This window comes from Halichoerus grypus, chromosome 9 (assembly GCF_964656455.1).
Source record: "Halichoerus grypus chromosome 9, mHalGry1.hap1.1, whole genome shotgun sequence".
NCBI classification, from domain to species: Eukaryota; Metazoa; Chordata; class Mammalia; order Carnivora; family Phocidae; genus Halichoerus; species Halichoerus grypus.
The window spans coordinates 90,891,395-90,901,494 of NC_135720.1; the positions used below are offsets into that span (position 1 = coordinate 90,891,395).

Here is a 10,100-nt window from a genome sequence, read left to right on the forward strand (position 1 = left end):
ATAAATTAATGTACCTTTCCTTTTCATATTCAAGCCTGACATTATTTACATAATTGCAGATGCAATAAGTCAAGACATTTTTGTCCACTCATTCATCCAACAAACATTTATTAAGTACCTCCTAGGTCACAGGTGATGAGCTGGGTTCAGAAAATGCAGAAGTGAATCGAAGTTCATAGCCATTGGGAAATTTGCAGCTCAGTGTGTACATATATACACATTTATTTACAACTATATACATAATATATATGGTATATATGTAAAGATATATTTTATATAAATATTATTTTAATGCACTCATGTTTATGTTAAAGATTAATATTCCAAGTTAACATAGTCACTCATTATTTAAATTTAATGCAATAGTTATTCACAGGTTTTTAAAAAACTTTAGTTGTGAGCAATGTTTTAATAATAAGACAATGGATATTTAGTGAAGCAGAAATATTTTTTAGTCATTTTCAAGTTTTTGCATAGCAAAAGAAAAAAAACTATGTGCAATTTCTACATAGTCAGTTAAGATGAGATGCAACATCTAGCTATCAGCAAAATTCTAATTTTTACCTAATTCTCCAGTTGAACTGAGGTATGAGGAGGCCAATTGATTTTCCAAGGTCAAATGATGAATCAGTAGTTGGTCAGGAAATGGAAAAGAAGGCACTTTCGATTTGTAAATCTTCTACTATAACCACCTGATAACCCAACTATACTTGGCAAGAATACAATACCACAGTTATTAGTTTTCTACATTTTGCAACCAAATAAAGTAATAGTAAATAGCAATTATATTTCTGCGAAATCCTGCAAAACAGATTATCTTCAAGTCTGCTTTCTGCAAATCACAACCAATATAAAATTTCAGAAAGGAGCAATTTCAATTTGGTGAAATATTTGTTTTTTAGAAAAAAAGATATATGACAAAAATGTCTCCAATATATCACAAGTTAAGACAGTTTGGGAAGAATACTGTGACCATATGGAACCATAATGTATTATGTGGATGGAATAGAAATATCAAAAATAAAATGTGGCTACCATAAATAGGGCATAAAATTAACAGAATTTTTCTTAACAAAAAAACCTATGAAATCTAGTGGTCTAGGCTATAACCATTGTATATTATCTGATTTTCTGAACCCCAGTAACATCTACCTGTAGTAATGTTCTATTACATACAATGTTTCAGTAGAATCTAATAGACCTGTGTTGTAGATGAGAGAAGAGAGGTGTCAAACTTGGAACAGCCTGCATTTTGAGTATGATGGACACTAGAAATAATGGTTTACCCTTTGTATGGAATGTTCTCTTTATATGTACATAAAGGAGAATTAAATTATTTAGTTTCTATGAACTATTTAATGGTTCTAAATTATAGAAATATTCAAAACACTGCCAGAGAAACAAAGAGAAGTAATTAACCCAGCCCAGGGGAATTGGCACTGGGGAGATTCTGAAAATTTCTTGATGAGGTGATGATGGTCTGGCATCATATTTCCTTTCTTCTTTTTTTTTTTTTTTCATTTTTATGAGTAGAAAGTATCATCCTCTCATTCCAGTAATCCCCACATCCATTTATTTTTCCTCCTTCCCTCCATCTCTTTCTTCTTCTCTTCCTTTCTGTCTGGTCTATTTACATTTCTATTTATCCATCTATCTCCATCAACCAAAGTTTTGAGGCAGTTTAGGTAAGAATATAGGGAAGTAAAATAACTAGATCCAAGTCTTAATTTTTTTGAATAGCATCTTGTGAAACCAATTAGGTAATAATTCCACAATTGATCCCGGTTATCAGTGTGCCTTCAAGAACACTTACACGTGAACACACTCTCTCTCTCTTACACACACACAAGAGGAGAGGAGAGGAGTGCACCTAAGAAAGCAATTTTCAAATTGTACCTTGAGTAGGCCTAAGAGAGTTCCATGGGGGGGCTGTGTGTGTACGTCTGTGTGTGTGTGTGTGTGTGTGTTTGAGGTGAGGGACATAGGTGCACATAGAAATTATATGGACCTCACCTGATTCAAGTCAGAAAACCCTTTAAGCTAGTAGTCATTTGGATAAATTTCTGGTTTGAATAAAATGTTCTGAACCTTGAGGAAACCTTGAAAATTAATTCCCTGGGAGTTGCATTTGTTTATTAATAGTGAAGCTCAATCCATGAAGTATACATGAAGGGAAATAGTGATGTAAAATTATAAAATTGCTTTTATTATATTTTTTCAGATGTTTGCTGAGTTCTTGTGTTCATGACATTATTCTAAAATTACAGTGAGAAGACGAAGATTATCAGAAAGAGACTACTTTCAAAGGTCACTAATCTTTGATGAGGAAGAAACTTTTGCACTAAAGAAATGGTAGGTTTCAGACTTAAGAAAGGGAAAAATGGTAATCAAAGGCACAGAAATAGGAAATTTTGCAGTATATTCAGGAAACCTTTCAAAGAACTTCAGTCCGCCCGGCATGTACGGTATATAAAGATATAATGGGCAGGAGATAAATTTGGAGAGATGGCTTAAGAAAAGTTCACAGAAGGCCTTGAAGACCAGACTTGGAGGAGTTTGTTTGGCTTATGTGGTATAGTAGGTGAATTGGCTCTTAGCATCTACAATACCCTCTTTCTATTGTGCTATTCTGTACAGTAAAGGGTAGAAAGTTAAATACCATGTTTCCTGCTCCACCACGTAGCTAGGATTCTGATTGAAGATTAGGTTCTACCATTCTGATGCATTTGTGTGAAATTTGGAACTGTGGGATTTTTCTGCAGTAATATCCGACTTTCCGGTCTCTGGCTTCATGGACGCCAAGCAGAGGGCCGCAGAAGCTGCCGTTGCTGGAGCGCTGTATTCCATGGATGGCTCTCAATTTCCCGCCACCCTGATGGTGCTTACTCCCCTGGGAAGCCAGTTTGCCAGTGTGGCTGTGGGGGTTCCTCTCTTCAGGCCCTGCCTCTGCGCTGTCCGACCGTATTGTAACCCCCAATTCCTTTTATTATTTCACTGTAAGATGAAGACGTTTCTGTATCATGCATCTGAATCCTAAAAGAAACGTTGGGTTTGCTGGGTGATGCAGAGATCCTGCGTGTTTGAAAGCTTTTGAATGGGGTATGTAGTATCTTATTTTGGATGGACCTTCTCAGCTATTTCACTTAAGCCAACTAAGGCTAAATTCCATTGCATGCTGGACGGTGTACAAAGGCAGCTCAAGCATGTTCTGTGAGATGAGGAAACTGTGGGAATTAAAAATAAATGTATGGTGATTAACATAACATAATAAAAAATAAAAAATAAAAATAATAAAAATAAAAAAATAAATAAAATAAAGGGTGATTATTTGCTTAACAATTAGCAGACGATTGAACTATATAAATCAAGTCTAAAAAAATAAAGCTATGGAGATTGAATTATACAGACCAGCATGCTAGAGTAATCAAATAAACTGGATAAATGTCAAAAAAATAAAATAAAATAAATGAAGCTCCAAATGCAATGTGTGCCCAGGCAGCAGCATGCTGATTTGACTTGAAATCTTAGGGGCATCGTCTTCCTATTAGAGCAGTCCATAATGGAAGAAAGAGACTAGAAAAGTTCTTCCTTCCATGAGAACAGACTCATGAGGAAAGTAGCTTGATTTCTCCATTCTTACCTAGAAAATTATAAATAATTTCTTTTTGCCTGTGGAGTAGAAAGAAAATATAGAGCAAACCTGTGCTTGCAAACCATTCTGGCTTTTAATTGCCTTGTCTGGCTGAGAAATCATAATAAGGATAAGGGAAGAAACAATAACAAAAATGGGTTGGAATTACTTTTTAACTGTTTAGAACCATCGAGAACAACATTAGGTCTAAAAGAAACCATCAGTTGCGGAGTATGAATTTTAGCTATATCGTTAGTTCTTAGGTAGAAATGGTAATAAAAAAGTAGTGAGGTTTCCAACTCATCGGCTTTTCAGTAATTTAGCCCCTAGGTCAGGTGAAAAGGAGTTGACTATATTCTGTAGCAACTCTATCAAAAGAGCATCAGATTTTGATGCCAAAGAAACCACGAACAGAGAAATGGAGAAAGATAGCCATCACCTTAAAAGGACATTTTCTGATTTTCCCCAACCAACCTGTTTTATGCCAGTGAAATCAGGCAGTGGCCATGGAACTGGTGGGACACAGCCTCCAGCTTCCTGGACACTGTGACCAAAGCTGGCTTACGTCCTCAGTCTCCGGTGCGATCTGGATCAGACGACATTCTTCAGCACAGCCAAGTGTTTCCCGGTTAGAAGACTCCTCCTGTCACTCGCCCTCTTCCCTAGGGTTCCTAAGGCCTAAAACACTCATCTAGTGTCTTAGTTTTCACTGGAAGAGAAAGAAATCTCCATTCACACAATGAAAGGCTTGCAGGGACATTAAATTATAACATTGTATTTTCAGAGTAGGCATGGAGCCCAGGAGACTAAGACTCATTATGTTTCTATGTTCCTATTAAAAAGTTATATTCTCTAGACTAGAAAATGGAAACCTTCAAACTTCAGGATAAATATTTTATAGAAAACGAAAATTACTTCAGACTAAGAAGAAGGAAGTTGTATGTTAGTAATGATGGTTTTCACTATTGAAAACAACCAGCCAAGATAAAACAAGTTGGATGAGGAAAAAAGTAATATAAACTCCATGAAAGTGTAAGAAATTCACTATTTGGTAGAAGGATATTCTTAGTATTTAGAAAATAAATGAGTGTCATTGTCTTTCTATTAAAAAGAAAAATATGAAAATATCTGTTAACACATACCCTTTGGAACAAAAGCACACAATCATTAAAATGGCTATTTACTGTGTGTGTGTGGTGTGTGTGTGTGTGTGTGTGTGTGTGTATGTGTTTCCATTTCAGACCTGCTTTAGGGCTAAAAAATTAACTACCATTTTAGTTAGGAAAAAATCCATCTATTTCTCTGTATTCAGAACAGAACTACCAGTAAGAGTGTCTTTTCTTGTGCAATTAACTTTTTAAATTTAACTTTTAAAAGTACCTAGAGGAATTAGCTGCCATAAATCTAAACATTATTTTCATGTTGTAATTTAAGACATTTAGCATGGAATAGTTAAATGACTTCTTTAAGGACACAAGCAGATGGTAACAAGCACAAGATTCTTAACTTTGTGAATGCATGAGCTTTGGGGCCAACAGGAGTATTGGTATTTATTAGCTGTATGTCTTCATTCATGCTATGCAACCTATGTCTATTTTTTTAATCTTCATTTTTATTCCTCAATTTCTTTTCTCTTTCAGGGATTAGTACATAAGGGTGCAGAAAAACATCTATTATTAATTGATAAATTTGGACTCATGTATTTCCAATATTGTGATTCTCTAAAATATACAATCTAATACGGCTATTTTATAATTATTTGATGTTATTTTAAATAGTGGAAAGTATTTTCTTACAGTTATTAAAGCCTTCTTTAGTAAGCAAGGGAATAATTAGTTGAGTCTAGCTATGTAAACACAAAGGAAACCAACCAATATTAGTGTCAGTATATTTCCATTATTTCTACTGTTAACATCTTGTTGGGTTGACCCCTTTATCATTACACAATGCTCATGTTTGTCTCTTATTAGTCTTTGTTTTAAAGTCTATTTTGATTGATATAAGTGCAGCTACTCCAGCTTTCTTTTGGTTTCCATTTGCATGAAATATCTTTTTTATCCCTCTGTAATAATTTTTAATCAGTTTTAAAAATTATTTTTAATTACACAACTAATATATCTTCATCAGAAAATTCTTTTTTTTTTCTTTTACAGATTTTATTTGTCAGAGAGAGAGAGAGAGCACAAGCAGGGGGAGCGGCAGGCTGAGGGAGAAGCAGACTCCCCACTGAGCAAGGAGCCCGATGTAGGACTGGATCCCAGGACCCCGGGATCATGACCTGAGCTGAAGGCGGACCCTTAACTGTCTGAGCCACCCAGGTGTCCCATCAGAAAATTCTAACAATAAAAAATAGAAGTGTTTCTGGATGCAACGGTAAAGATTCTACAATTTTACCATTAATTTTAATGTCTGCTGAGTTTTCTGTTATGCACCACTTATCAAGTTAGAGAATTTTCCTTAGCTAGTGCTTAGTGAATGGTTTTGTTTTTTTGTAAGTTTAATTTTATTAGTCTTTTTGAAATATTTTTCTCCTCTTATTGATAAGTCTTACTATAATGTTACATTAACACCTTCGTTGATGTTCCACAATTGCTGCTTTTCTGGGATAAAACCCATAGTTCCAGGTGTATTCTTCCTTAAGAGGTACGTGGTACAGCTAGATCCAATATGCTGATATTTTATCACATTTCAGGTAGAATAGTCTGTGTTCCCAAGTAAGAAGAGCCTCTAGCCTCTAGCCTGTGCTTTTGTGTCATTCTTGGAACCACAGTTATGCTGGCCTTAAACAATGAACTGGGGACATTTCCACCTTTTCTTGCTCTGAAGCAGTTTCTATGTATGTAGGTTTGATTGATAATCCTCACTGTTAAATACCACAGGGTGATGCTTCTATTTTAGGATAATGTAGCAACAACATATTCACATCTCTGTTATTGTTCAAGGTTTCCACTTTTTCTCGAGTCAACTTTTATGGATAATTTAATAAAATTATCCTTTTCATTTAGACTCTCAAATTTACTGGCATGAAGTTTCATATCATAGCTGTCATAATGAAAAATAAATCAAAACAAAACTCTCTGTAAGCATTTATGTTCTTCTCATTCTTAATAGTGTATACGTGTGCTTGTTCTTTTTTCTTGATCAGCATTGCAAACTAATTTACTTACATGTATTAAGACCGGTTTTCAGGTATGTCATTAACTCTAATAAATTATTCTTTTTGATTCATTAATTTCTGCCTTCATTTTTCCTTACTGCTTTTATTTTACTCTCTTTGTATTCCCTTTATCAATATTTTTCTAGTTTATTGAGTGAGAAATTGTTCAATTATTTTAAATCTTTCTTATATTTTCTCATGTGTATTGATGCTCTACCTTTCCTACTGAGTACCTTTTTTTTTTCCTGTGTCTATTGGCTTTGATATGTTGAACAGTCATAAAACTTATTTCAAATATTTTAACTTCCATTTGTATTTATTCAATGCCAAAGTTATTTAGTAGAGAGTTTTTAACTTTTCAAATGGGTGGAGTTTTTTAAAATTTCCTTTTATTGCATTTCTCATTTTATTACTTGTGGAAAGTGACTTCTGTGAATTTTGCATTTTAGAAATTATAGAAATTTTCTTGTGGCTTACCAAGTGCTCACTTTTAGTGAGCAGTCAAGTCTGTTTGAAAAGAATGTGTATTTAATGTTTATGAAATACAGATATATAGAAATATGGACCTGTAGATCTCTATTTCTATATATATGTGCAGCAACTTAATTTTTGTCTCATAATCTATTGATTTTTGAAAAGAATACTTAAAAATCTCCCACTATCATTTTCTATTTTAAAAATGTGTCCTCTTGTTTCTTTTAGTTTTTGCTTTAAATATTTGATGCCTGGTATATCTTTTTTTTTTTTTTTAATCCTATATGGTTAGTCTTACTCTATTGATGTATTTTACTCGTGTAGTTAGGTGTTAGGTCTTGTTAGATGTCTTGCCTTGTGAAGAGCACATAACTGTTTATTTTTCCAAACAATATGAGAATCTTTCTCTTTAATAGTAACACTTAACATGAATACACAAGCTTATTCACATTATTTTGATTGCAAATAACATTTGTACTTATTTCTACAATTTTATTTTTACTTCATTACAGTGTTTTTTGGTTTCTGCTGTAGACTGAATGTTTGTATTCCCACAAAATTCATGTGTTGAAACCTAGTCCCCAGGATCATGGTGTAGAGAGCAAGATGGAGTCACTCAGGTCAAGCAGGGGCCTGTGTCAGGCAATAATGCAGGCAGTTTAGGATACTGCAGCTACGAAATATCCCCGAGACCAGCACCAGCTGAGGACACCTCAGAACTAATAGCAAGCAGAAGCAGAGGAGGTCTGCAGGGGCCCAAGACTTATTATATCCCTTTAAAAGGGCAGGATTTTTGTAGCAAACTGTCAGACTCTTCAGACACTGACCCCTCTATGTCTGACCACTTAAGAAAGGCAGCTGCCGCAGAAGGTTCTGCACGATTCATCTCCGAACGGAACCGAGAGCCTTCACTGCTGGAACGTAATAAGCAGTAAGTGCCGAGAGCTGACCCGGGCTGGACAGAGGTCTTATCTGAACTGTGTGCCCCCAGACTGACTTCGGTTTGGTTTGTTAACTTCCTACCCCTTGTGTATCTTGTTTGTTGTGTTATTTGTATTCTGTTTTGTGCGCAGGGTAAGAAGCCAAGTTAATCACGTGGTGAAATGTTGAGTTTGGAATCCTGAACCTGCTTTGTAGTTACGTTAACCTTGCTTTATGACTGAATGAAGCTGACATTGTGGAAAGACACCACTGTGTGTGCTCTCATAGCGTGCTCGTCACACATGGTATTTGGAGGTGGGACCTCTGGGAGGTGATTAAGTCATGAGGCTGGAGCCTTCATGAATGGGATTAGTGGCCTCATAAAAGAAATCCCAGAGACTGCTCTCACCCTTTCCACCAAGGGAGGACATAGCAAGAAGACGTGAACTAGGAATTCAGTCCTCACCAGAGACCAAAATCTGCCAATGCCTTCATCTTGAACTTCGCAGTCATCCAGTCTGTCTCTGATATAGCAGCCCGAATAGACTAAGACAGTATCCATTTTCCATTATTTGTCTTCCTTCCTTCATTCCCTTCTCTTTCTTTCTCTCTTTCTTTCTTCTTACTCAAAGAGTTTTCCTTGGTTAATAATTATATAGTCACATAATTCTCATTTTTATATTATTAAGGTTTATGGAATTTATAATCTTTCATGAGACTGCAGTTCTCATTATATAATTGTAGTTCTAGATTCAAATATATATCATGTTCTTTAGTCTTTTGCCACAGCTGCTTTTATTTTTCTTGAATTCTTTATTTTAATTCATCTTTGATTAGCTGTATTTTGCCGTCAATACTTTTTTAAACTGGGACTTTTGTTATCAGGCTGAGATATATATCTGTTGCTTTGATCCATAATTCTGAAATTCAAAAGCTTAGAAAATGAGAAGGGGTGTGTGCATGTGTTTCTGTGATTTTAAACCAGTATTATTTGGCAGAAGATTCTGACATGAACAATAAAAGATTATTTATCATTTATATTTTCTCAGGGTGAATATTGATTTTTCTGAAGAAATACTGATGCATGCAATATGTGATTATGTTAGCCCATCCCCAGTCTTACCTAAGAAATAGTATAAGAATAATATAATCTTTCCAAAATCCAACAAATTCTGAATTATAAAACAAATCTTTTCTCAAAGGTTTTAGAAAAGGAATTGTGGACCTGTATACAAGGGACCATGTTTTGGGTTAAAAAAAAAAAGAACTTGAAGTATAGTTTTTTTTTCCTCTGAGTTTTGTAGATACAGGGTTTTTTTTTTAAGCTTTTTAAAATTAACATATAATGTATTATTTGTTTCAGGGGTACAGGTCTGTGATTCATCAGTCTTACACAATTCACAGCGCTCACCATAGCACATACCCTCCCCAATCTCCATCACCCAGCCACCCCATCCTTCCCACTCCCCTCCACTCCAGCAACCCTCAGTTTGTTTCCTGAGATTAAGAGTCTCTTATGGTTTGTCTTCCTCTCTGGTTTCGTCTTGTTTCATTTCTCCCTCTCTTCCCCTATGATCCTCTGTAGATACAGTTTTAACATTTTTTGTTACTAAATTTTGGTATAGCAAAGCCTCAAGCCGCTACTCTGATAATTTCTATCTTCTTTGTGACTTGTTTTTTCTTGCCTTAATATATGAAGGAAAGTTTGTTTGTTTGTTTTTAAAGCAGTGAAATTCAATAATTTATTGGGGGCATGCCTCAGTTTTTATTTCTATATTATCATTATAGCAGTTAACATTAGCTAGCTGTATTAGCCCTTAGCACTGTATTAGCAGTGGGCCTTTTTGATACATTTCTTCAAGGCTTCCCCTGTCTTTAGAGAAATTTTCATCATTTAAATGAGATTCTGGATTTTTT

The 10,100-nt window shown here is 35.0% G+C and overlaps 1 long non-coding RNA gene across 1 annotated transcript in view; it reads left to right on the top strand.

Moving 5' to 3' along the window:
- Window positions 1-8,934, top strand: part of LOC118536048 (uncharacterized) — a 43,952-nt gene extending 35,018 nt beyond the window's left edge. Inside the window, exons 2-4 of the long non-coding RNA XR_004917478.2 lie at window positions 2,268-2,352; window positions 5,785-6,004; window positions 7,775-8,934. This is a non-coding gene — a long non-coding RNA (uncharacterized LOC118536048). The remainder of the gene's footprint in view (window positions 1-2,267; window positions 2,353-5,784; window positions 6,005-7,774) is intronic.
- Window positions 8,935-10,100: the final 1,166 nt, after the last annotated feature.